This window comes from Delphinus delphis, chromosome 5 (assembly GCF_949987515.2).
Source record: "Delphinus delphis chromosome 5, mDelDel1.2, whole genome shotgun sequence".
Taxonomy (NCBI): domain Eukaryota; kingdom Metazoa; phylum Chordata; class Mammalia; order Artiodactyla; family Delphinidae; genus Delphinus; species Delphinus delphis.
Window position 1 is genome coordinate 116310161 of NC_082687.1, and position 21376 is coordinate 116331536.

The 21376-nt window shown below is 35.3% G+C and overlaps 1 long non-coding RNA gene across 1 annotated transcript in view; it reads right to left on the reverse strand.

Annotated features, from left to right (window-relative positions):
* Window positions 1–2023: 2023 nt before the first annotated feature.
* Window positions 2024–21376, reverse strand: part of LOC132425577 (uncharacterized) — a 60282-nt gene continuing 40929 nt past the window's right edge. Inside the window, exons 2-3 of the long non-coding RNA XR_009519460.1 lie at window positions 11342–11392; window positions 2024–2073 (exon numbers count right to left, since the gene is read on the reverse strand). This is a non-coding gene — a long non-coding RNA (uncharacterized lncRNA). The remainder of the gene's footprint in view (window positions 2074–11341; window positions 11393–21376) is intronic.

Here is a 21376-nt window from a genome sequence, read left to right on the forward strand (position 1 = left end):
AGACAGGTGGTAAAGCCAAACTTTTACGGACAAGCCTGGAAAGCGGGGTCTCTGTCACCCTCTGCATGCAGGTGTTTCTCATCCCAGGACTCCGCAGCCACCCTGTGGAACACCCAAGATGTTTTATTTATTTTTTATATCCATTCATTTGTTTTATTTTTTAGGTCCCACATATAAGTGATAACATACAGTATTTGTCTTTCTCTGTCTGACTTATTTCACTTAGCATAATGCTCGCCAAGTCAATCTATGTTGCTGCAAATGGCAAAAATTTTTTCTCTTTTATTGCTGAGTAGTATTCCATTATGTGTGTGTGTGTGTATGTGTGTGTGTATATATATATATATATATATATACCACTTCTTCTTCATCCATTCTTCTGTTGATGGACACTTAAGTTGCTTCCATATCTTAGCAGTTGTAAATAATGCTGCTAGGAACATTGGGATGCATGTATCTTTTTGAACTAGTGTTTTAGTTTTCTTCAAATATATCCCCAGGAGTGGAATTGCGGGGTCATATAGTAGCTCTATTTTTAGTTTCTTGAGAAACTTTCATATGGTTTTCCACAGTGGCTGCACCAATTTACAGTCCCACAAACAGTGTCCAAAGTTCCCTTTTCTCCACATCCTTGCCAACATTTGTTATTTGTATTGTTTTTGATGATAGCCATTCTGACAGGTGTAAGGTGACATCTCATTGTGGTTTTGATTTGCATTTCCCTGATGATTAGCAATGTTGAGCATCTTTTCATCTACATGTTTTCTTTAGAAAAATGTCTATTCAGGCCTTCTGCCCATTTTTATTTGGGTTGTTTGTTTTTTTGATATTGAGTTGTACTATATTTCTTGCTAAAGCATGCTGTGAAAGTGATATGACAAGTTCTCAAGTATTAATCTTTTGATAATTCATTATAAGAAGAGTAGGAAACTAATTAAATAATTACCTTCAATAGAAAACAATAAAAGTATTATTCACTCAATAGGAAATGGAAAGATTTATTTTAATTCAAACAATGGACATTAAATTACAAAAAATAATACATAGGCTATATTTTCTAGAATGAGAACATTTCAAAAAAACAACTGCCATAATATTCGTATCAAATGTTATTGCTTAATTTTCTAACCTGAAACTTAGAACTGGTCATGAATGCCAATAATAAGAGATAAAATTTAATTAGACTGGCTTTGCAGGACAATAAGAAAGCTTCTGAGTCTGTTGCACCATTTTGAATTAAGTCACATGCAAAATGTGACCCAAATCAACTACTGACGATGAAATATAAAGTGTTCCACACAACTAAAATATAAGACGTATTTCAAAATATTGATGTGGTAAAAATATTCTGACACTTGGCAAGTCACTGATTCAATTTTTCATTATTCACTCAAATGTGTAAGTCTCACATTGGCAAAGCTCGTGCCACAATTTCATCAATATTATCGGTCAAAAGTATGCAGTCACATAATATAATGGTAGCAGGTTGACTGTGAAAATATAGAGTTTGTAGATACAGCCTGGTGCAACTGCCCCATTCCTCTCAACATGATGGCAAATTCAGAAAAAATATTTAAAATTAGCAATTCTGTGAATTGGAATTACTTGCCAATTTTCACTGGTCTGTTTTACGTATATTAATTATTCTTTAATTGTCTGTGCCATGGGACATGTTCTGGAATTGTAAGCCACCTAAGTCAGCAGGTTTATCTTGGTTGTAATTGTAAATTTGGCAGTTGGAAAATAAAATGAGGGGAAAAGATTTAAACGAGAATAAAAGAAAATGACCTCTTTATCATGAGCTTGAAGGCAGCATATCATGCAGAAGAGGACCAGTTGCAACCACAGTGAGAACTGACTTATACTCATATCACATGCTAATATTTTAGCTTTCAGTGCTGTCTATTCTCAGTGTAAACAGTCCACACTCTTGGCCTCATGTTGAGCAACACACCTGACAGTAGAAAGAAAATCCAAAGGCAGATGATCTGCTGCATTGTTCATAGCACTTGCTCTGTGGGGAATCTGTGCTCATTTTGAACTCTGCTGTGGATGAGAAGACAAACCAGTAACCTGTGGTAAGTCGAAACACACACAAAATTAACCTTGATAGGCCAATAATGGAGAAACCAATTAAAAGACAACATATTAGCCAGTATGCTAACTCTGATTGATTCACCATTCTTTTCTCTAACAAGGCATTTATGGTCCTTGTTAAAGTAACTGGCTTGTTCTTGTTCCTCTAAATTTACATGCTTATAAAGCTAGTCTCTTTTTAAAAATATTTTATACATTCTTTTCCAAATGTCACTTTGATAGTCTTCTATGAGCTTTTATAGAATACTTATTTTTTCCTAGTTCTTCATAATTATTTAACCTTTGCATATTATTAAATAATTATTAATAATATTATTACTTCTTAATGGATAATAGCCCTCTAGTATTATTTTATTGTTATTAGTATTATTTTTTTAAATAAATGGTCATTATCAAAGAACCATCCCAATATATACATTAATAACTATCCTATTTTTTAATAAGCCAACATAAGGGGTGTCTACAGTCTCATTTCCTAAATTACACATTCATGAACTTCTTTCACATTCATAAAATTCTTCCTTACATCAAACCTAAATTGCTCCTATTACAAATTACAACCATTTTCTGTGGGTCATTGGAAATAGGCAACAGCTGGTTGCATTTTCTGTATAGTGATATGAAGATAAAATTGTTAGGGAGCTATTTAAATTTGGCAGATGACACATGAATCAAGGAAGACTGAAAATATCCTGACTATTCATTGTCTTATCCTTCAAGTTAATACCTAAATAACTTTAGAAAGATTAACAATTATTTTCTTGAATAATACTTAAAGCATCAGTAACCTAAGTACGTCTTTGTTGCTAGAACATCATGGTAAACTTATTATTTAAAATTCATTATACTATATAACTCTTTATGTTTTAATTGTTAGACTTTATTCACCTGACCATTCATTGACTCAGTGGTCTCTTCCTTATTCTAAACAACGCTATGGATCAAATCAACTAGAGTATGAATTACAATTTTTAATTAGGTAATAAAGAAATGGCATTGATAGTACTTTTCTATGTCTTGAATGATATATTAATTGAAGTTTTAAATGACTAATATATATTAAAACTGAAATTTATTTAACAAACACATACATTGCAGTCATCACATACCTGTAATCATTATAAGTGCATTAAAAATATTAGTTCATGTAATCTTATAATAACCCTTTAAGATAAATTGTATTATTATCACAATTTTAGAGTCCAGGGGTGTGCCGAGGTAACAATGCTTATAAGTGGTATTGTTATCTGGGATTTTAACCCAGGTAGTTTGATTCCAGAGTCAGTACTCTTAACCACTATGGTGTGTCATCAAAAAAAGGGAGTAAGAGGAGATTGTGGGAGGATGGCTATAGTAATATAGCTTTTGATTCTCATAAACACAGAGAGAGCAACTAGATGGTAAAGCATACAAAACACTAGATAGTATATCCAAAAACTCATAAGCAATATTTACAGCAAGTCGAGGTGGCAAGGTATCCCTGTAAACTTCAAAATATAATTGATTGAGGACGAACCACAAATGACCACAAGACTCATATCAGCATCTGTGCATGAGAAAGCACAGAAAAGCAACAAGGTGTATGACAGAACTAAAAAAAAAGGAGAACCTAAAAATATGCAGAAACAATAGTAGTGCAATTTGAAAACAACTACCAAAACTGATAGTGTTTTTGCCAAATCCAATATGAGGCAAGTTGAGGGGCCCACAATAAGATAATCTGAAAAGGTTAGAGCAGATAGGTCTCCTAGGCTGAGGAAAAACTGTCTGCAGTGGAATCAAAATTGAACAGGACAATTAAAACAGAAATGAAGGGGAAATAAGTTTCAGAGAAAAGTGGGGAAGAAACAAAATCAGGAAATCTTAGAAAGCAAGTTTCTATAGTTCTGGTGTTAGATGAAAACAAGAGAAGAAGGAATTTAGAGAAGTTTAGAAAATCTCTCAGAACTAGAATTCCTACTAAAAGTTCAGAAAAAAAAATAATTTCACATCAAAATAGGAAACAGAAAAATATTGAGGTCAAATTCCATGCAGTTTTTATGTGAAAAATGCCCCCCAAAATATAGTATAGATGAACTATAACCTGCTAGTTCAAAATGAGCTAAATACATTAAAAATTACTTAAGACATAAAAAAAAAATTTTAAAGCATGAAGAAAAGCCCTCAAGTATATTTCTAGACCTCAGGGAAAAAAACAGAAATAAAAGAAACCATCTTTTCAGAAATAAAGAATGAATTAGAGAAACACAAGCAAACATAAACACAATAGGTAACACCTTAGGAAAAATAGAAGGTAAAAAAGTGAAAAAATTAAAAAACCAGAGGTAAATGAAAGAAGAGATTTTTAAAAAATAATAATTGCAAAGTGAGAAATATTGAAGATAGCAAAGGAAGTCCAAGAGAGAAGATCCAGCTAACATCAATGGCAGCCCAAGGGATGCAGGAAGAGTAAGGGAAAAAGAAAGAGAAATACTAAAAATTTCAATTCAGGAAAATTTTCTTATATAAAGAAGAGTTAAAATTACATATTGAAAAAGAATATCACATTCATGAAAGTATAGTCTCAAAATGACCAATGACAAGAAATACTGGGCTTCAAACAAAAAAGAAAAAATGACTTTTGACATTAGGCACAAAAAAGAAATTGACCTATAAGAGGGAAGAAATTAATTTATCATCAGTCTTTTTGATAGTAATGTTTTAACCCAAAAGAAAATACAGTAACATATTTAAGGTATGCAAGGGGGGAAAAAATTAGGGTTTTATACCTAGCAAAACTGATTTCAACTATAAAGGCCCAAACTGTTATCATATGTAATAACTCAGGAAATATTGCTCCCATGAGCCCTTCCTGAGGAATTTACTAAACATTACACTTCAGACTACTAAAATGACTACAAAACGTCACCGTAAGGACTAGCGGGCAGCATTAAAACCTATGGATATTTGTAGGTCTAAATAAGACTAAATAAAGGTTAAAATGTAGAGAGTATTTGAATAGCTATGTGTTCAGATATTTTTAAACTGTGGAGTAAGTGAGGAAGGCTTTTATGAAAAGAATACTTTTAACTATTCTTGTTAATTATATTGGAGATGGTAGTATTAGTATTGTTATTGTGAGATTATCGTATGTCTAATGTACAAAGCAAATGAGTAAATTACAAGTTATTCTAACTTTATCACTTGTGATATTGAGGATTTTTAGAATGGAAGAAAGGAAATATAGTTTTAATACTGAAGAGTTAAGTTAAAAAATCTGTAGGCCTAAATTTGAATTGGAAATATCTATATGAACTCATGCTATTGGAATGCTCATTTCTACTCTATTTTGTTAACTACATAGTTATGGAATGCACTCCAGTTGCAACAAGCTTTCCTAATTCCCAAATTGAAGTTTTCAAGAGCCAATTTGAAGAGGCTCTTACTCGTCAATGATGGGAAAGGTGTTTATTTATAATAATATATTTTAAAACTAATTGATTAATATTGAAGGATGATAGGAAACCAATTAATTACCTTGAAAATGAGTACATAAAATGAGTACATAAAAAAGGATGATAGGAAACCAATTAATTACCTTGAAAATGAGTACATAAAAGGCTCAGGACTTCCCTGGCAGTCCAGTGGTTAAGACTCCACACTTCCAAAGCAGGGGAAGCTGGTTCGATCCCTGGTCAGGGAACTAAGATCCTACATGCTGTGCAGCACAGTCAAAAATAAATAAATAAATAAATAAAAGGCGGGGGCAGGTTCAGGCATTTATCTTACCTTTCCAATTTGAATTTTCCACTGCATAACCAAATAGTGTCTTTTTATAAAAGTATTAAATTAATAAGTAAAAATAGAAATGATAGAATTGGAGCATGACTTTTGTAGCCCTCAATGAAGTAATAGATCTATGCATTAAAGGTCACTGCTAATAACATCACAGAAAAGAGACATGGAGACACAGGTATACCGACTCCAGAATCCATGTGATGAGATCCTCTACAGGTCAAACGCAGCGTTCTTCAATAGACTATAAAAAGGTGGTGCATATATACACACACAACAATGGAAATTTACTCAGCCATAAAAAAGAATGAAATATTGCCATTTGCAGCAACATGGATGGACCTAGATAATATCATACTAAGTGAAGTAAGTCAGAAAAAAACAAATATTGTATGATATCACTTATATGTGGAATCTAAAAAATAATACAAGTGAATCTATATAAAAAACAGAAATCAACTCACAGACATAGAAAATAAACTTATGGTTACCAAAGGGGAAAGGGAGGAGGAGAGATATATTAGGAGCATGGGATTAATAGATACAAACTACTACACATAAAATAGAGAAGCAACAGGGATTTACTGTACAACACAGGAAACTATATTCAATATCTTATAATAACCTATAATGGAAAATAAACTGAAAAAAATGTGTGTGTGTATATATGTATATGTAAAACTGAATCAGTTTGCTGTATACCTGAAACTAATACAACATTGTAAATCAACTATACTCCAATTTAAAAAAAGACTTTAGGGGCTTCCCTGGTGGCGCAGTGGTTGAGAGTCCGCCTGACGATGCAGGGGACACGGGTTCGTGCCCCAGTCTGAGAAGATCCCACACGCCGTGCAGCGGCTGGGCCCGTGAGCCATGGCTGCTGAGCCTGTGAGTCCGGAGCCTGTGCTCCGCAACGGGAGAGGCCGCAACAGTGAGAGGCCCGTGTACCGCAAAAATAAAATAAAATAAAATAAATAATAAATAAATAAAAATAAAAAATTACTTTAAAGACAGCAAAATTTTAGTATTATGAAATTATGTTATTGAGTGATTCTCACGTAAATGTAACATTATAAAGAAGTGCAAGGAAATGGTTACTAGTCAGGATAGAGATTACTTTTGGTGGGTGGGAGGGGATTGAAAGTGGTATAGGGATCATGGAGAGGCTTCCGAGTGGCTGGAAAAGTTCTATTTATTGACTTGGCTGGTAGTTACAAGAGTACTACCTTAAAATATCTCATTGAGCTATACATTTGTTTTGTATGTTTTTCTGTATCTGCATTTCATTGTCTAGTAATAAGTTAAAAGTTGAACCATTGACTTATTTTTTGAAACATTTATCTGGAAACTGGCATATATTATATCTTCTAAGTGTATACTTATAAGCCAAAGTATATACTTCTTATCTTAAATCTCTGTTTGGAACACAAGAATCCATCATATCTTCCAAGCCCAATATATCAGAAAGTCATTGTAGATGTCATGCTTCTCTCATGTTAGATCCACTTTGGCCATTCTGCTTTAACTTTTCCACATATCCCTTTCTTATCAATCCCGTCATCCATGCCTTCTTTCAACATTTTAACACTTCTCTCCCTATAATAGAATTTACCTGCTGTCTGATCACTGACTCTATTCAGGTTGGCTTCTATATCATTCTCCATAGTATCACCAAAGTGAGATTTCAAAAATTAACATTTAAGATACGATCATTCATGATTAGGATGTCAAATATAAGGAAATTGAATGTAAGAGTGGGTTTTGCTTTCACACAGAGCTTCAGTGGAAGAATACATTTTTGTAAACTTTCAATTAGCCCTATTTTAAAGCAAGTTTTAGTCAATCATTACACGAAGTAATAGGTCTAAACTAGATTAATAGAACAATTAGAGAAGATTCTGATGCTTCAAGGAAAATTGAACGAAATTCTTAGAATCATAGATACTTGCCACCATTAAAGCTTTTCATGGCATTTGTCTCCTTAGAAGCTGACCACCGAATTAGGCTAAGTGCATTACAATCACTGGCATCTTCCAGAAGATTAAACTTTAGGTCTAGCCAGTCAGGAGAACTCCATAGCAGCTTGCAGAGATTCTTTTGTTATTTTTCAAGATGCCCAGAAGAACTGCAGATAAGACTCTTACAGAGTCACAGACATTGTGTTTTCAATATAGAAAATGCTTTACGAGCCTAGCATTTCCATTTCAAAAATACAGACAGAGTGAGACTGGGGGGGAGTTGCCCAAATTCCTAGCAGTAGAGGCAACAGATAAGAGAAGAAACCAGGTTGCTTGACTCCCAATCCACTGCTCTATCCTCTGGGGTATCAATAAAATAACAGAGCTCAGAGACCTCACGAGAGCAAACTAGGGCTTCCACGAGAGAAGGCAGTTTCCTTTGCCCACAAAGGCCTTCCTGACTACACATTAAACGAGATGCGAGGAAAGAGCAGAGGCGATGCCCTGGCTTAGTTCAACCCCAGCCCTAGTTCTGATGCACTTTAGGGTAGCAAGAGGTTTCTATTAGCCACTGAAGTTTTCAATAGTAAATAAACTATGAATCAATTTATCAACTTCCTTTTATTAGATTACAATGTGAGTTACCTATTTTTCATAGAATGGGTCAAGAACAAGTTCAAATCATAGTTCCATAAAAATGCAAATTAACAAAATCTGCCCTTAGAAAAAAGAGAGATTTTGAAATACATAATACAGAATAATTTCTGATCTATAAAGGAGGAAAAGTATGAATAAATTTTATGACCATCAAGATAGATATTAAGAAAATGAAATTGAAGTCAATCCTTTAACTTTCTATAACATGGAAAAAGGAGATAAAGTCAGGTTTTGATCTTTAAAGTGAAAATTACATAGAGGAAAATTGCACATTTAAGGTTTTTATAACTGATAAGAAAACATTTGAAACACTAAAGGTTGCAGTAAGCCTTAGGTTCTAAATGTGAAATTACTAGTTTATACTTCCTTTCATTGTATAAAAACAGCATTGCCTTTAAGTTTTTTTCTCTGAAAATATAATAAGATTTTGCTATTTAAAGTGAACTAAAAGTACCTATGTTCAAAGCTTAGAAATCATCCACAGTTAGAACAAATGAAGTCCAGAATTAGTTCATAAACAATTACATTCTAAGTACTACATGTATGTGCCAAATCCAGAAGTAGAAATGAAGGACATAACTTCAAATGGGAAATCTGAATTTGTACCAGAAAGACAAAACAAAAATACCCTTACCTTGGTTTTTTCACAAATGTTCTTTTTAAACTCTGTGGTTAATGTATTGTGTAGGCTTACATTCTTAAAAAAAAGTATATCAAGCATGAAAGATTGACTAATGTATTCAAATAAAATGAATAATTTATAATCTTCACCCTATTTTTCCATTTCCTTTTTAATATTTGAAATGAAAGTGGAAAGAATGAAAAGAGGGAAGATCTTATAAAATAGTAGCTCTTTTGTTCAATATCCTTCTTAGTATATATTAATCATTCTTTTCACCATACTTACTTATATTCTGATTAAAATTCCATTGTTGCCTTGTATGTCAAAACAGGCCATAATGATAAACCTCACCCTTTCCTATTGTTTTCATATGAAATTAGCTAGCCAGAATAACTATGTCTTCTTTCATACAAATAAGGAATGTCGAAAAGGAGACAAAAAGCCCTCTAAACAATTCAAAAATGTTTCCTCATTTTAAATCCATGACTTAAAGGTACATTTGTCCTTACACTACCTTATGTGTCTCAAAAATCCACGCTTTATTATTGAGTAATCACATCAAAATGGCATTTCAATGATGCTTCAGTTGGAGAGTTTCAAGGGACGTTGATTATAAAAATGTTCATTATCTTTGTTGCTCATACCAGTGTGTCTGGATTGCCAAAGGAGTTTTTTTTTAAAGTTGACAATTAGCAATATAACTACTTTCATTGTCATTTCAATAAAGAATTCATCTAGCCATCTGGATTTGAGTAATACACGTGGCTCTAGCTTTAAGATAAAGAACTTTTTCTTTTAAGAAATAAATTGAGCGGCTCTAATCATTTCTTTCCTTTCAGAGCACTTGGAACACTGTGTCAGCAGTGATGCTGGGAAGCTGGATGCCAAGGATCTCCGTTTATTTCATTATTTCCAGTGTGTTCTCAGAACATCAAATCTGTTTTTAAGATAAAACTTTGCTTTTTTGTTACCTTGGCTCTGCATTACTTCAAAATGGGCTATTTGATTAATATACAGCATGTAATATAATTGCCACACAAATGCCAGAAAAGAAACATGTTTCCTGTTCCAAAGTAAATAATTCTGATAAATATATAAAAGAATATTAGTTTTCTTTATGAAGTATTTGTTATTTAGATTTGCTATGGTTTTTATATGCATAGATAAGAAAACACTAAGGCCCTTGGTTGGGCATTTAAATAAGTATGATTATTTTTCTGAAACATTTTGGCAGGACATGAGAGCTACAACCAAGACTTTGACAGTTGTAACTGCCAGTTACTTTCCCCTGACATTGAACAAGAATAAAACAGATACTTCATTGTACCATGTAGCACTGTTCTGCTTCTTTAAAATTATAGTCTTACAGCTATCTAATTACTCATTCATTTTTCTGTTTATGAAAGAATCTCAATATTTCCCTCCTCCTATATACAAAAAAAAAATTGAATATAGAAAGAATCCAACACTAAAGTGGATACTAAGCACGTTTTACATAATTCTCCTAATGTGAGCAACTGATTTCAAAAGAGAAATGTTATGGTAGACTAAAATTGTATTTCAACATAAATATTAACCAGTAATCCTTTGTTAAAATATATTTTAGGAGTTAGGAAATAAAATGTATGGGAAAAGCAAAGTAATTGAATTTAATCAACATGTAAATTTGACATTAGCATACACAACTTAATAATTTTCAAAGATAAAAATTGTCCAAATACAGGGGATGTTAGACAGCTGTATCTGTACCTAAGGACAAGGCTAGATGCACTGGGCTCAAAATGCAGCATGAGCAATTTAAGTTTGAAATGCAAGTTCTGAAGCATTTGAGCTGGGGAAAACTAGGAAGTTCTCTCACAGGCCTTTGCAAAGGGCTTCCCTCTCTGAGCTATTATTGGATCCCTTATCTCAATTATTTCTTTCTTTTGGCTGTGACTTGTAGACACTACTGAAAATTCATTCATGAAGAGATAACATTTACTATGCAGTCATTTGTGGAAACAGTCACTTGAGGACTTTTTCTCCTTACTGGCAACTTATCCTTACCACCTACCATAGAGCATGACACATAGTAAATACACAGTTACTACAGGCTAATTAATAAATCAATGAAGGAATGAGTCTATATAGGGTATTCTATCAACCATCAGGCTAAGGCAGGGCAGGTACACAGTGGTTAAGAGCATGTTGTCTGGAGTCCCTGCTAGGATCAAATCCTGGCTCTTCTACTTACCAGCTGTATGACCCTGGGTAATTTTATCTCTCTGTGCCCCAATTTATGCATCTGTAAAATGGGATATTAATAATTAAGTAAAAATTAAGTGTTTAGGAGACTGAAAGGAAACAATAAAGAAACAAATAGAAATGAGATTTAGTCACAGTGAACTTTTAAAAAACACATTAAGATAATAACATTAAAATACAAGGCATATATATTTTTTATACATGGAGATATACATATATTTCTTTATACGTAGGAAAGAATCTAATAGCTAACATTTTGAAGCTGACACATATAGGATCTCTAACCTATTAATCATTGTTCTAAGCATATTTTCACACATTCTCAGGTTTTCAGGAAAACTTTGCAACACTTAACACACAGTGTGAGGAGTAAAAGCAACACTTGTAAAAAGCTATCCACAAAAACTAAATCCTCACAGGCTGTTCAGATGTCAAAGCAGTGATTTTTCTTCAGGGCCAGTAAAACCAAGGATTAAGCCATTGCATGTCTCTGGAAGGCAGGGTCTGTCATGAGGAGCAGCCGTGCAGGAAACACTTCACAAGGAGCACCTCCTCTGTGTGTTGCACACACTTCCACACAGCAAGTCCTTACTCCTGGAGGGCAGAGTCCATCAGACTGGCACGGTGGTGGCAGCATGGTCACACCTGAAGTGCAGCTTCAGAAAGGTGAGCTTCATTCATCAGATTATTACAGGGACCCAGTAAAGGCCTCTAATCCTCAAGAATGTAGAAAATCACCGTTACCCCTCTTTTCCTCATTTCCTCAAAAAGCAAGTGAACTACATGACACTTTTTGGTTATGAAAATTTCAAAGTAATAATTTGAAAGGTACAGGATACTTCAACTAATTCTTCTACATATTTTGATCCATTTCTGTATGGTCAAAATATTATAATGCACATAGAGACATAGCATAGAGCTGATCATTACTAATAATATCAACCACATTTTAAAATTACGAACCTACAATTGTTTAAATAATTTTAATAGCAGTTAATAAAAATAAAAGCAAGATATGTACAAATTCACTAACCTTTTGGTGGCTATCATTTAAAAGATTTCTTATTAGTAAATTTAATTATGTAAAATTTTACATGAATATCTTAAAATATATACTGAGGTCAAATTATTTGCCTCGCTTGAAAGTAAACTCAAATATTCATTTTTTGTTGACTTCTCATTCTGACAACTTTCTATCAACTTACTGTCTATTCATTATTTAAATTAAAAGTAAAATAAAATGAAAAATCCCATAATAAGAATTACTTCTCAGAGTTTCAGACAATAAAGTATCTAATTTCCATCAAGAAAATATAGGTTAATACAATTTTAGAAACTTATGGACACTAATTTCCTATCTTTTCATTTAAAAAAATCAATTCTACTGTAATTTGAGAATAAATCTTCATCAGTTTATTGCTTCACAACTTATTTTATTTATACCATCAAGAGAAGTTAGACTAACTTTCAGCAATGCAGTTCGGCATTCTCTGCCGAACATAATTCAACTGTGGAGAAGGAAAATTCAATCATGGTCTTGGAAAAAAATGACAAGACTTTTGATTTCTTAGGCTAAAAATGTGCTTTTTTAAAAAACTAATTTTTAAAATCTCCTTCCTTTATAGTTAACTCAAGTTCTACTTATAGCTATTACAGTCTTCTGCCCAATCATTATACTAAGAATTGATTTCTCTTCAAATACTTCCTGCTAAGCTATTTCTGAATCCATTTCAATGCTGATTTACCACAGAGAAGGAATCATACTGACTTTGCTGCTGAGTAAAAGACACAGACCTACTAGAGAATGGACTTGAGAATATGGGGAGGGGGAAGGATAAGCTGGGACAAAGCGAGAGAGTGGCATGGACATATATACACTACCAAAAGTAAAATAGATAGCTAGTGGGAAGCAGCCGCATAGCACGGGGAGATCAGCTCGGTGCTTTGTGACCACCTAGAGGGGTGGGATAGGGAGGGTGGGAGGGAGGGAGACACAAGAGGGAAGAGATATGGGAACATATGTATATGTATAACTGATTCACTTTGTTATAAAGCAGAAACTAACACACCATTGTAAAGCAATTACACTCCAATAAAGATGTTAAAAAAAAATGACAGAAGAAAAAAAAAAAAAAGGAAAAGTGAGCATCTAAGTGACCACTTACTAACTGAGCTTCTAATATGGGCCAGGCATTCAGCTAGCTGTTTCTTTCCAAGACATATGAAAAGTCCACTCTGTTTTAGAAAACTTGGAAGTAAATTACATGAAATCAGAAGATCAAGATTAGTCAAGGGTGAAAATAATGGAAAATGTTTAATTACTCTTTAAGTCAACAAAAAAATAAATGATCTCTCTTTAAGGTTGTATTTGATCTATTATTGCAGTTATTGGCATACTCCTGATATAAACTGGTTTTGCTTTCAGAGAAGCACAATTATTGGAGAAGATGTTTGTATTAGAGAAAAAAAAAAACAAACCAAAAACAGGTATTAACACCGAAAATTGTACCTTAGAAAAACAGACCTGGGAAGAAGGGAACAATCTAGTTGCCCTACTGGCTGCAGTGTCCGTCAATTAAATTGCTGCTTATCTACTTGAGGGAGAAACATTAGTTAAATGCTACACCTGGATCAAAGGTGAAATTTTCAGATTCTGGAAAAATAAATTGGTGTGCCTGTATATATTATTTCCCCATTTTTAATAAATGCATATATTTCAGTACAATAAGCATCCTGACTTGCTGCTGTTCAGTGCCTTTTGCACACTTTGGAGATATCATCATAAGTTTTGTGAGACTGATACGCAGTTTAAAAGAAAGTGTTTCAAATAATTTTTGAAAGGCAACCTCCAGCAATATACACTGAGCACTCACAATTAGCTCCACACCCTCAGAACCTCTGATACATGACTCCTATTCTCACATATAAAAAACTTATTTATAGTATCTACCAAATTCTTTCAACTCTTTGGGTCAAAACTAAAATGTATCTGCTTCAACTTAGCTTTCATTTGAAAAAATTACTTTAGCTGAGTGTCTTGAGAAAAAAATTGATGGAGAATTTAAAGGAGAGCACATAAATTAGAAAAAAAGAGATCCTCACTACACACATAATTAGTAAATATCTTATACAAATATACACAGATTCCAATTTCCCTAGAATTTATGATGCTTGAAAGTTTTCATCATCCTTTTTGCCAAGAATTTAAAATTTAAAAAATATATAGACAGGTAGCTTTAGATTTTAATTAGCTTTAGAAAATGGTAAAAACTTTATACCAAAAAGTTCATTCATTAGAAATGTTTTTGGTTCCATATATTCAGGATTCCATGACTGATACTAGTTTGGGGATGGAGTAGCAATAATAACTGAGATATCAACAAGAACCCCAGGAACATATTCTCATGCGGGGAAAAGAATTATATAAAAGTCCCTCCATTTCATATTTACTGATTCTAGAATGTGATAGGAATAATGATCTGACTATGAGAACAGAATCTGGAGATATCTAGTTAAGATGTTTCTGTTCTGTATGTCCACAATTGAACACACCTTCTCTTATCTAAACACTTAGCACTGACAGAAACAAAAAAATTTTTTTTAAGGTATAGCCTCTTAAAAATAAGATAAACATCTTGGGGAAGAAACAAGACAGAAACCCAGGCAATGTTTTGGCTGAAGATAAATGCCTGCTGAACTAGGGAGCATGGTGCAGACAGCATTGCGCTACAATTTTGGCTACTGAGGGCAAAGGAAACTGAAGTGTTCTGTAGTCAAACTGGGAAGGAGATCTTGGTGCTCTACTTAGAGCCACTGGCTTCGGTGGGTTTCCTCTGCTTGTGAAAGGAGGGGAGCAAAGAAAAAATACATGTTGCTAAACACAGCCTGTGCTGTTTTTGTTGGTTTGTTTTATCAATAAGAGAGCATTGGGAGGTAGGAAAATACAGATATTACCTTCTGACTGAGAACTGAAACAAGCTGCCTGCCGCTGCATGGACTACTATAAACTCATTGTACATTGTCCCAATTTCAGTGCTGTGCCAGATGAGTTCTTTTTGCTACAGCAGATAACAATGTTTCAGGTATATGGCCATTGATCCTACAGAAAAAGATCAGAAACAGTTGCAACTCCGTGGAGAAAAACAAGAGTATATTTTGTGTGTGGGGGGTTCTTTATAAATTATTTTTTTTAATTTTTTTAACACCTCTATTGGAGTATGATTGCTTTACAATGGCATGTTAGTTTATGCTGTACAACAAAGTGAATCAGCTATACATATACATATATCACCATATCCCCTCCCTCTTGCATCTCCCTCCCCGCCTCCCTATCCCACCCCTCTAGGTGGTCACAAAGCACAGAGCTGACCTCCCTGTGCTATGCGGCTGCTTCCCACTAGCTATCTATTTAACATTTGGTAGTGTACATATGTCAATGCCACTCTCTCACTTCGTCCCAGCTTACCCTTCCCCCTCCCTGTGTCCTCACGTCCATTCTCTACATCTGCATCTTTATTCCTGTCCTGCCCCTAGTTTCATCAAAACCATTTTTTTTTAGATTCCATATTATATGCGTTAGCATAAGGTATTTGTTTTTCTCTTTCTGACTTACTTCACTCTGTATGACAGACTCTAGGTCCATCTACCTCATTACAAATAACTCAATTTCGTTTCTTTTTATGGCTGAGTAATATTCTATTGTATAATCAAAAAAATGGGTGGAAGACCTAAATAGATATTTCTCCAGAGAAGATATACAAATTGCCAACAAACACATGAAAGGATACTCAACATCACTAATAATTAGAGAAATGCAAATCCAAACCACAATGAGGTATCACCTCACACTGGTCAGAATGGCCATCATCAAAAAGGAACTCCCTTGCACTGTTGGTGGGAATGTAAATTAATACAGCTACTGTGGAGAACAGTATGGAGGTTCCTTAAAAAACTAAAAATAGAACTACCATATGACCCAGCAATACCACTACTGGGCATATACCCTGAGAAAACCATAATTAAAAAAGAGGCATGTACCACAATGGTTATTGCAACACTATTTACAAAAGCCAGGTCGTGGAAGCAACCTAAGAGTACATATTGACACGCTTACTCCAAGCCAATGTTAACTCGTCCACCTTTTGCCATTATATGGTTCAAAGAGACCTGTGACAGTCAGATATATTATAAAATTTCACATCATTCCATGATACTGATAATATCATGCACATAATTAGACCACTTAAGCAAGAAACAACTATATTGGAAGCTTTGGCAAGACACACATAATCCAATGAGTGGAAGATAAAGCCTGTAAAGATTCAGGTTTCTGCCATTTCAGTAACATTTTTAGAGTGCTAGTGGTCAGAGACATGCTGGACATCCACTAAGAAACGAAAGACAAATTATTGCATCTTGTGATCCAAAAAAGGAAGCCCAACACCTGATCTGGTGTTTAGGATCCAAAGGCAGTGTATTCTACACTTGGGAATAATGCTTTGACCATTATGCCTAATCACATGGAAGGCTGCCAGATTTATGTGGCACTCAGAGTAAGAAAGGGCTCTGCAGCAGGTCAAGGCTATAGTACAAGAGCTATCACTTGACTAATTGTCCTGGCATCTTATGGTGCTGGAGGTTTCAATCGTGAAAAAAGATAAAGTGTGAAGTTTATGGGAGACTCATAATCAAGCCCTTGGGTTGTGGAGCAAAACCATGTCATTTTCAAGAGGAAATTATATACCTTTGAAAAAACAGCTCCTGGGAATTCCCTGGCGTTTCAGTGGTTAGGACTCCGCACTTTCACTGCCAAGGGCCTGGGTTTGATCCCAGGTCGGGGAACTCAGATCCCACAAGCCGCACGGCACAGCCAAAAAGATTTAAAACTAAAGTAAAAAACAGCTCCTGGTGTGCCACTGGAACCTGATAGAACACTTGACCATTGGGTATGATGTGATGCTGCATATGAACCGTCCAATATCCAGACCCAACAAGTCATAAAGTTAGGGATGTCCAGGAACAATTCGTCATAAATTGGAAATGGTACATCCATGACTGAGCCTGAGAAAGACAACAGAGTAGGAGTAAGCTATGTTATCTCATGGCCCACTTCATCTAACACAGTCGTACCAGCACTGCTCCTTCAGGTCACATTTATGACCTCATGAGTTGGGGTCCTTTATGACCAGCTGACAAAAGTGGAAAAATCTGAGTTTATCTGGTCAAAAATCAGCTTGGGATGTGTGTGCATTCTGAAAATGGGCTGCAGCTGCACCACAGCCCCACTACTAGAGCCTAAAGAATGATTAGGAATGTTGATCTTCCCACTGGGAAAGTATATGTGCTCACCTACTTTGTGTGGAAAAAGTATCTCAATGTTAGAATACATAAAGGTATATGAGCAATGATGAATTGCTTTACTGGTTGGTCAAGGACCCAGAAGTAGAAATATTTGAATATGGAGGCTAAAAAATCTAGGCAAGAGGTGTATGATAAATCTATGGGAGTGGACATCAGTGAGGTATTTAGAACTACTTGTTACTTCCCCCAGGAAATTTTGAACCCAGAAGAGGTTTACTTCAACAATAAAATAGACAGGAGGGAGGAACCAAGATGGCAGAGTAGAAGGACGTGCTCTCACTCCCTCTTGTGAGAACACCAGAATCACAACTAGCTGCTGGACAATCATCGACAGGAACACGGAAACTCACCAAAAAAAATACCCCACATCCAAAGACAAAGGAGAAGCCACAGTGAGACGGTAGGAGGGGCGCAATCACAGTAAAATCAAATCCCATAACTGCTGGGTGGGTGACTCACAGACTAGGGAACACTTATATCACAGAAGTCCACCCACTGGAGTGAAGGTTCTGAGCCCCACGTCAGGCTTCCCAACCTGGGGGTCCGGCAAGGGGAGGAGGAATTCCTAGATAATCAGACTTTGAAGCCTAGTGGGAATTGATTGCAGGACTTTGACAGGACTGGGGGAAACAGAGACTCCATTCTTGGAGGGCACAAAAAAAGTAGTGTGCGCATCGGGACCCAGGGGAAGGAGCATTGACCCCAGGGGAGACTGAACCAGACTTACCTGATAGTGTTGGAGGGTCTCCTGAAGAGGTAGGGGGTGGCTGTGGCTCACCGTGGGGACAAGGATACTGGCAACAGAAGTTCTGGGAAGTCCTCCTTGGCCTGAGCCCTCCCAGAATCTGTCATTAGCCCCACCAAAAAGCCCAGGTAGGCTTCAGTGTTTGATTGCCTCAGGCCAAACAACCAACAGGGAGGGAACCCAACCCCACCCATCAAGAGTCAAGTGGATTAAAGTTTTACTGAGTTCTGCCCACCAGAGCAACAGTCAGCTCTACCCACCACCAGTCCCACCCATCAGGAAACATACACAAGCCTCTTAGATAGCCTCATCCACCAGAGAGCAGACAGCAAAAGCAAGAAGAACTACAATTCTGCAGCCTGTGGAACAAAAAACACACTCACACAAAGAGAGACAAGATGAAAAGGCAGAGGGCTATGTACCAGATGAAGGAACAAGATAAAACCCCAGAGAAACAACTAAATGAAGTGGAGATAGGCAACTTTCCATAAAAAGAATTCAGAATAATAATAGTGAAGATGATCCAGGACCTCGGAAAAAGAATAGAGGAAAAGATCGAGAAGATGCAAGAAATGTTTAACAAACACCTAGAAGAATTAAAGAACAAACAAACAGAGATGAACAATACAATAACTGAAATGAAAACTACACTAGAAGGAATCAATAGCAGAATAACTGAGGCAGAAGAATGCATAAGTGACCTGGAAGACAGAATGGTGGAATTCACTGCTGTGGAACAGAATAAAGAAAAAAGAATGAAAAGAAATTAAGACAGCCTAAGAGACCTCTGAGACAACATTAAATGCAACAACATTCGCATTATAGGGGTCCCAGAAGGAGAAGAGAGAGAGAAAGGATCTGAGAAAATATTTGAAGAGATTATAGTCGAAAACTTCCCTAACATGGGAAAGGAAATAGCCACCCAAGTCCAGAAAGCGCAGCGAGTCCCATACAGGATGAACCCAAGGAGAAACACGCCGAGACACATAGTAATCAAATTGGCAAAAATTAAAGACAAAGAAAAATTATTGAAAGCAGCAAGGGAAAAAATGACAACATACAAGGGAACTCCCATAAGGTTAACAGCTGATTTCTCAGCAGAAACTCTACAAGCCAGAAGCAAGTGGCATGATATACTTAAAGTGATGAAAGGGAAGAATCTACAACCAAGATTACTCTACCCGGCAAGGGTTTCATTCACATTCGATGGAGAAATCAAAAGCTTTACACACAAGCAAAAGCTAAGAGAATTCAGCACCAACAAACCAGCTCTACAGCAAATGTTAAAGGAACTTCCCTAAGTGGGAAACACAAGAGAAGAAAAGAACCTACAAAAACAAACCCAAAACAATTAAGAAAATGGTCATAGGAACATACATATTGATAATTACCTTAAACGTGAATGGATTAAATGCTCCAACCAAAAGACACAGGCTTGCTGAATGGATACAAAAACAAGACCCATATATATGCTGCCTACAAGAGACCCACTTCAGACCTAGGGACACATACAGACTGAAAGTGAGCGGATGGAAAAAAATATTCCATGCAAATGGAAATCAAAAGAAAGCTGCAGTAGCAATACTCATATCAGAAAAAATGGACTTTAAAATAAAGAAAGTTACAAGAGACAAGGAAGAACACTACATAATGATCAAGGGATCAATCCAAAAAGAAGTTATAACAATTATAAATATATATGCACCCAACATAGGAGCACCTCAATACATAAGGCAAATGGTAACAGCTATAAAAGAAGACATCGACAGTAACTCAATAATAGTGCGGGACTTTAACACCTCACTTACACCATGGACAGATGATCCAAAATGAAAATAAATAAGGAAACACAAGCTTTAAATGACACAATAGACCAGATAGATTTAATTGATATTTAGAGGACATTCCATCCAAAAACAGCAGATTACACTTTCTTCTCAAGTGCGCATGAATGTTCTCCAGGATAGATCACATCTTGGGCCACAAATCAAGCCTCAGTAAATTTAAGAAAATTGAAATCATATCAAGCATCTTTTCTGACCACAACACTATGAGATTAGAAATGAATTACAGGGGAAAAAACGTAAAAAACACAAACACATGGAGGCTAAACAATACGTTACTAAATAACCAAGAGATCACTGAAGAAATCAAAGTGGAAATCAAAAAATACCTAGAGACAAATGACAATGAAAACACGACAATCCAAAATCTATGGGATGCAGCAAAAGCAGTTCTAAGTGGGAAGTTTATAGCTATACAAGCCTACCTCAAGAAACAAGAGAAATCTCAAATAAACAATCTAACCTTTCACCTAAAGGATCTAGAGAAAGAAGAACAAACAAAACCCAAAGTTAGCAGAAGGAAAGAAATCATCAAGGTCAGAGCAGAAATAAATGAAATAGAAACAAAAAAAACAATAGCAAAGATCAATAAAACTAAAAGCTGGCTCTTTGAGAATATAAACAAAACTGATAAACCATTAGCCAGACTCATCAAGGAAAAGAGGGAGAGGACTCAAATCAATAAAATTAGAAATGAAAAAGAAGTTACAACAGACACCGCAGAAATACAAAGCATCCTAAGAGACTACTACAAGCAACTCTATGCCAACAAAATGGACAACTTGGAAGAAATGGACAAATTCTTAGAAAGGTATAACCTTCCAAGACTGAACCAGGAAGAAATAGAAAGTATGAACAGACCAATCACAAGTAATGAAATTGAAACTGTGATTAAAAATCTTCCAACAAACAAAAGTCCGGGACCAGATGGTTTCACAGGTGAATTCTATCAAACATTTAGAGAAGAGCTGACACCCATCCTTCTCAAACTCTTCCAAAAAACTGCAGAGGAAGGAATACTCCCAAACTCATTCTATGAGGCCGCCATCACCCTGATACCAAAACCAGGCAAAGA